Below are 7,713 nucleotides of genomic sequence, written 5' to 3' on the forward strand. Positions count from 1 at the left end.
CAACATGTTTGGACAAATGAGGAGATTATGCTAAACAGATTAAAAGGAGAAATATAGACACTAAATTATTTCAAAGTAACAGAGAAAAGCAAACCCTTGAAATTTGAATGCAGAACTGAGGCTGCCCAAGGTGGTGGGTTAGAGAAGTAAAAGGGGGAAGGAGGACCGAGGAAGAGGCTTATTTGTGCTTAAGTCTTTGGATGTGCTGTTCCCTCTGCGGCAATGGTTCAGATGCCGCTCTGTTTACCACAGAATCACTTCTCTGCCCTGAAAAACTCTTTGTTCTATGGTTTCTTCTGACACACATAAGCCAAAGTAATCACTTTGTTCTTTGTCTCCCCACTATTAATCAGTATTTTCCTCCTTTCTATTGCTCAGCAATGTTTGTTTTCAGTACTATATGGGGTTCCTTAGAAAATAGAAAATGCATCCCGTTGATTATGTATCCTTAGCTGCTAGGAACCCAAAAAGCTTGGCTAGAGCAGTTCCTCACCAAATGTTTGCTAAATGAATGAGCAAAGAGGGTTCCTCCCTGGTGGCGCAGTGGGTTAAAGCACAGCACTAAGAATGAAAGCCACCTCCGCATGAGTTCCATCCCCGCCTGTCCAGGGGGTGATCCACATGGCCATGGCAGCGGCAGACCTTTCCTGACTGGCCACCGTCCCCCTCAGCAGTGTACCCTGTGGATCTGCCTGTTCTGCTCCACACTCTTGTCTCTGGTGAATCCTCGCACCGCCCCTGCATCTGTGGCCTGTACCCCAGTTCTGTATGCACAAATAAATAAATAAATCTTTTAAAAAATTGAGTGAGTAAATAATTAGTTCTGTTTCTGTATGTAATTTCCTGTTTCTGTTGCTTGGAGAAGACAAAGACTGGAAAATTCCTGACTCTCATGTATAAAAAAACTAACAACTTTAGAGTAAAAACTGATGTAGGTATAAATAAATAGGCAGATCCCCCATAGATACATCCCTCCCTCCATCCCTCCCTCTTTCCATCCCTCCCTCCAAGTTCTTGATTGATCAGTAAAGGCATTGAACACATACAAATTTGTTTTATTCCATACATGTGCTAATGTCTATCTCCAGTTTCTTCTATGAAAGCAGAAATTGACACAGGACTTGGTATGATGGATATTTACCAGCTTCCTGTTGGTAAGGGAAGATTAAAATTGGCGAAAGGACCACAACACAGGCATTTGTGCAATGCCACGAGATATCCTAGGGCACACCACCCAGTCAGACGTCACACAGCAACTTGAAGTAGCCAGGCCCTTAGACAGAGCCAGCTGTAGGTATCAGTAGTTAGCAAGGGCCACCCTGGAAAGTCATGCCTTGGTGCAGGGAGACAATTTAGGGAAAGTGATGAAAATGACAGCAAGGGGTTGTCTGGGGTCTGCATTCCCAGCAGCCTGGGCAGCAAGACCTTCTTTGAAATAGGATCTCTATGTCTACTGCATTCTTAGTCCATAAGTCACAGTCAGAATTTCAGATTTCCCTATCAAGACTTCATGTATGTAAAAAGATAGATGATGGAAATCAGTATATTGGGCATATACTATAAATTCATCTTTCTTAGCAACATTACTGGAATTCACAGCTCTGCCATGCAGCTTCCTTTCCTGAAGTTTGTTGGGTAGTACTTACATGCCAGAGTTTTGGTTTGCTTTGTCCCAAAAGACATGTAACATTTTCCATGGCAGTTTGCAGCTCTCTTTCTCTTTTGAGGTACTGTGAATTTCATTTTTTCCATCCCTTTCCCGCATCCGGAGCCAACTATCCAAACAAATTTGACTAAACTGATTCATATGGTAGCTCTGTTCTTTGAAGATTAGTGTTAATCCTTCACATTATAAAATGATTCCTCAAACCTATTTTTTTAAAGATTTATTTATTCATACAGAACTGGGGTACAGGCCAGAGGCAGTGAGGACTCACCAGAGACAGAGTGGGGAGCAGGATGGGCAGAATGATGGAGTGCACTGCTAAGGGGAGCAGCGGGCGGGTCAGGAGAGGTCTGCTGTGCCCTGTGGGCCACCTCTGGGCAGGGGATCAAACTGGCACTGAAGCAGCTGTGGCCAGCTTGCAGTGCTGTGCTTTAACCCCCTGCGCCACCCTCCTAGAACCCATTTTAAAACAATGAAGCCAACTGATTTCTTGAAGTGGTTTCAATTTAATAGACACTGTGGACAAATTCTAGTATTAGAAAAAGTTCCTTTTAGTGGGGAAAATGTTTTCCCTCTGTATCTAAGACCTTTCTCTTGTTCTTCACTTCTTCCCCTGCCTGTGTCTTCCCAGATCATTCATTCCATTCTACTGTTGCTCTTTCTTTTCAAATTTGTAAATTTCTTTTCAATTTGGCTCTCACCAGTACTTCATGATCTTATTTCCTAGTTGTTTTCTTTCTCAACTTGTATAGATAGTGCTATTTATAGGATCTACAGATAACTAATAATACAGTAAGGGTTAACCCCATGTGAGAAAACACTGAACTCTCAGAGACCACTGAAAAACAGTCTTGCAGATTCTAAAAATTCAAGACACTTAAGACTTGACTGTGTTCCTTTCTATATTTACATCTCCAGCCATCACTTCAGGTGTATCCATTTTCTCTGGGTTTTTATCTCACTATAACAGAATGGCAGTAAACTCAGATCAACTTAGTCATTAGATACTATTGCAGCATCCACTGTAGTGGAACCTGGAGGAAGAAAGATAATCCCAGTTCTCCAGGATCCTACCATCTGACAAAATAAACATTTACACAAACAGATCATTTTAATACAAAGTTAAATGCTGACAGAGAGGTAAACTAGATGCGAAAGAATAAAGAAAGGCACTTTAGCTAGGGGCTCCAGAAAGATTTATTGAAAAGATAAAAGCTGATTTGAATGCTAAGGATATGTAAGAGTATTCAGCCTCATATTGCAGGAGTGACATGTGGGGAACAGGAGAAGAGGCTGGAAATGTAGCTATGGAGCTAATACACATGCAGCTACTACACCAGCCATGGGAATCCATTGAAGAGTTTTAATAGAGAAATACTTTGTATTTCACAAATAACACTTATGTTAGTGTGACAAGAAGGATGTCATAAGCAGTAGCTCTCAACATCCCCTGGACCAGCAGCTTCAGTGTTACCTGAGGATGTATTAGAAATGCCAATTCTTGGGGCCTCCCTAGTGGCGCAAGGCGTTAAGTCTCAGCACTCTGAAGCTATCTGCAGCTACTGCAGCATCCCAGGCCAGGCCAGGGAGTTGAGCCACATGACCACAGCAGACCTCTCCTGTCTCCCCTGCTGCTCCCCTCAGCAGTGTGCTTCAGTCCACCTGCCTGTTCTGTCTCTGGTGAACCCTCTCACCCTTCTGAACCTCTGTCCTACCCCCCAGATCTTGTATGCATAAATAAATAAATCTTTAAAAAAAGTAAAGAAATGCCAATTCTCTCATGTCTCACCCCAAACCTACCTACTGAATTAGAAAGTCTGAGAGTTAAAACACAGCAGTCCATGTTTTAACAACTCTTTCAGGGGATTTTGACACAGGTCTAAGTTTGAGAACCATTGTTCTAATTCTGCAAGGGTCATTTGTCAAAGTTGGAGCTAGTGCTGGCTTCAGGTTAGGGTAAGTGAAGTGAGGAACGCACCTCAGGTACAAAATTGATCAGGATGCCAAAATTCAACAATTAAGATAAGTAATGTTAATGTAATGCTTCTTTAAAAAAGGAATTTAAATGAATGCCAAAAATTCAGTGTTGTTTGTTTTAGGACATTGTGTTATTGTGCAACAGAAACAGTTGTTTCCAATCAGCATGGGGCTCCCAGGGCCCACACAGCTGTCACACTTCCCATCAGGCAGATGGGTTAATTTAGGGTTCAAGAGTTCCATTGTATGAAACCCATACAGTCAAACAGACCCCCACAATCAGAACGATCCCGTGCACAGAAGGGCCCCACACTTTCTTTAATGTTCTGTCTCACTGTATCAAACTTCTTCATAATTTTTGAAGAAAGGGTCTTATATTTTCATTTTGTACTAGGCTCTGCAAATGTTTCCCCAGAAACATTTCTAGATGAGTTTGTTTTCCCCCTTCAAGTTCTATAACAGTGTAGAATAAATTCAGTCTTCTTTTGATGTTCTAGAACTTTGATTAAATATTTACACTGGGTGCAAAATATAACAGAACACTTTTGAAAAGTGTGCACAGGACACAGCTATTCCCTTCTGTCCCATCGCCTAAAGGGCTCAGCACAATCCAGGCTTGGAGACCCTGTGACAGTCCAGACGGAGGGAGCTACTGACATCTAGTGGGAGGACACCAGGGCTGCTGCTGAACATCCCCAAATGCCAACGTGCTGAGGTTAAGAAACTGAACTGCAGTAACAGGTGGGGAGGTTCTTAGTAGGGTTTTCAATGGGGGCAGTGAAGGCAACTCTAGAACCTCTGGGATTGGGGCGTGGAGTTGGAGGGAAAGAAAGACTCCCAAGTGTTTGCTTGCAGCTCAACTGGTACAGAGACTTTAGGAGGCATTAGTTAAGTAGAATCAAGGCAAAAAGAGATGGGAAATTTAAGGAAGATATCCAAATGGAGATATTTACTTAAATGTGGTATCTGGAGCTTTGAAGATAGAGATTTAAGCGCTATTAACAGGTATCTCAATTTCAGTCCTCTGCCTACCCCAAAACTCCCAGACCATTCCATTCCCTCCTGCCTCTGAAAATGGACATGACATCAAACCAGGGAACAAGGAAGGCCGATTATGGCATTTTAAGCCCCACATGACTTTTCTGAAGCTAATGCCAGAGAAATAGTTTTGTGCATTTCAACTATGGAATCCTGAAAAAGCCCAAGGTATAGAGTTCCTTGTCACACTCTAAGTAACAGGCAAGTCCAAGGACTGTTTTAATATCAAAAATAAAAGTTCCCAAAGTGGGCAAGAGGAGTCACAGTGGGGTGTAGAGGACAAGAGGATTGGGTAGAGGGCACTGAGTGGACAGGAGCAGAATCAAGTTCAAGGGCACCCTCAATCCACCTGGCAGGCACCAAGGAGCTGCCTTTCCTGACTATACCAAAGTGCTGTGTATGGGGAGAACAACCTAACATCTGTACCAGCACCCCAGGGAATGAGAGCTGCCAATGACCCCCCTTCCAGGTTCTCAGAACAACTGTCACAGGCCTGCTCACCTACTCTTGGGTAGATCTGAAGGGGTTCACAGTTCATTACAGATGAACACCAGAGTAACTTCCCACTGCTCTGTTGTGATTCACAGTAAGTATCTCCAGAACTACTTCTGGATGCCTTTATTTTTCTTTCTTCTTGAATTTTTACAACAGCAAAGAGTGGATTTACTCTTCACTAGAAAAAATTTTTAATCTTCTTTATTGCCATTATTAAAAGGCAAAGATTTTTCTTCATTAAGCCTATGGAATACATTGCCTAGATAATTAGTTTTGACTTCCCACTTTAAAATATATTTATCTATTTATTCATTTGTTCTTTAATTCTTTACCTCTGGGTATCTTGGAAGGCAGAGACCCTATGTTGTTTGGCATGGTGCCCTGAACATAGTAGAGGTCTGGAGGCCATCTGCCTAGATCCCCCCATTAGAATCAAGGCACTGACACCAGCCCTCCCCCCCACCCCCGCCCAATGCAGCTTATGTCTGATACAGTTGCTCTATTCACAAGGACACAGTCCTTTGCCAGGTCAGTGGGACTGTCTAAGGGCTCTGTGGCAAAGTCCTCCCGATTTAACACGTTCTAACCAAGTTCTGTTTCCCTCAAGCCCTTACATGAAATACCCTCAAGAATCCTTGCCGGTAACCCTTTCTCAGACATATCACTGCCTGGAGTCTTTTTTCCTGGGAAACTGACTTAAGATTGCTTAATAAATACTTGTTGACTAAAATGATGATTGGGTTCTTCCATTGTAAATATGAGGCTCCCCACTCTCAGCAGAGATATTGTGGGAGACCTCTGACCTCTGTTTATATATTTAACTTTTTAGTTTGGCATTGCAGGCCTGAAAAGTCAATGCCCATACTCAAGTCACTCACCCAGCCCTCAGGGTCACGCATGACTTTATGAGATGACGGCACCAGTGCCCACTTGTTTTAGCGATATTGTCATTTGACCACCAGATGGCAGAGGTGACACTTGAGTAGTCACTTTTTCTGGCCCCGGGTCACTTACTCTAGGATTTAACTTCAAACTGAAATTACCCATTTAGTACCATTAATTCCCAAGCCTTCATAATTATGGTATTGTTTCATTTTGTAAGAAAGTGTCACTGACACATGGCCTCATTTGCATACAAAACCACGAGTTTGGAATATAATAGAGAATCTTAGACTAAACATCAGAACCACTGTACTCTGGTCATTGCTCCATTTGGACATTTCTTCATGAGTTAAATGGGTATCCCAGCTCTGCCTGCTTTACAAGTCTGTTGTAAGGAATAAATAAAAATGACTGGGATTGAGAGAAGAGGCCCGAAGCGACCATGTGTTCCTCCCTAGTCCAGGAGAGCTGTGGGGTCCCTGGAGGTGAAGGGATTTTGCCTGGCTCCCAGGATGAGGGGTTAGTGTGAATGATGTAGCCAAAAGAGGCCCCTGCATAGACCAGAATCAAACTCCAGCCTATGCCAGACTCTCTAGGGGGACCCTCTGCAGTTCATCCCCCTCCTGCACAGCACAGAGGCCGCCTGCATGTTAGGACACAGAAAGTATGTTTTGTTTCTTCAAGGATCCTCAACTCTTGTCCTTCCTGCTTTTGTATGCGATGAGATCATGAGTAGATGGCTGAATTAGGTTAAGCCTTTCAGGCTGCTTTGGATGGCCACCGCTGCCTGATTTTATCTATTCTCACACCAAGGTCTGAGGAAAAGGCAAATACCAGCTAAGCTCTGATTGTTTGGCTCAGGTTTATCCTGGCACAGTGGCCAGGATAGTGAGGGCAGCTGGGTTAGCCTCTGCCACAGACCGGAGGGGTGGATCAGCCTTTCCTAGCTGTATCCATGCAACTGAAAGGCTAGCACCAAAAATACAAGTGCCTGACGATATCACAGAACTCTGTGGAGGGAGTTACTCAGGCGCTGGAGAAATAGAGGCAGGCCCATTGGCTGGCCTTTCTGGGAAGAAATGTAACCCCGCCTACTACTGCATGGAGGGAAGAAATTTTTGTTATCATGTTATATGCAAACCAAACACTTGATCCAATTTTTCAAGTGACCCCTAGAAGTGGCATTCTTCTATTCAAATCTGGCTTAAAGGCATGAATTATGCAAGATCCCCCAGCAATCTGGCCTAAAATAAGGACTACAGCCTAAATGCAAAGAACAGAAACTGAACCCTACTGCCTTGCCAAAGCAGAACACCTTAACCTTGGAAACGTTATTGTGTGTTTATTTTTTTTGAAGTATAATTGACAAACAAAATTATATTAATTTCGAGTCTACAACATGACTTGGCATTCATATACAATGCAAAGTGATGACCATCAGTCTATCTCCCATTTATTAGCAATTTTTCAAATTTGCAATGCTATATTACTGTTTTCAGACCCCATGCTGTAGACTATGCCCCCATAACTTATTAAATTTTGTAACTTGAAATTTGCACCACTGATCCTCTTCACCCATTAAAAAAATAATATAATAGTTTATTTTTACATCATTTTGTGCCTTTTTCCATCTCAGTTGTAATCCCCGTGGGCTT

The sequence above is a fragment of the Condylura cristata genome, unplaced genomic scaffold (genome assembly GCF_000260355.1).
Source record: "Condylura cristata isolate star-nosed mole 26May11 unplaced genomic scaffold, ConCri1.0 scaffold00020, whole genome shotgun sequence".
Lineage (NCBI taxonomy): Eukaryota > Metazoa > Chordata > Mammalia > Eulipotyphla > Talpidae > Condylura > Condylura cristata.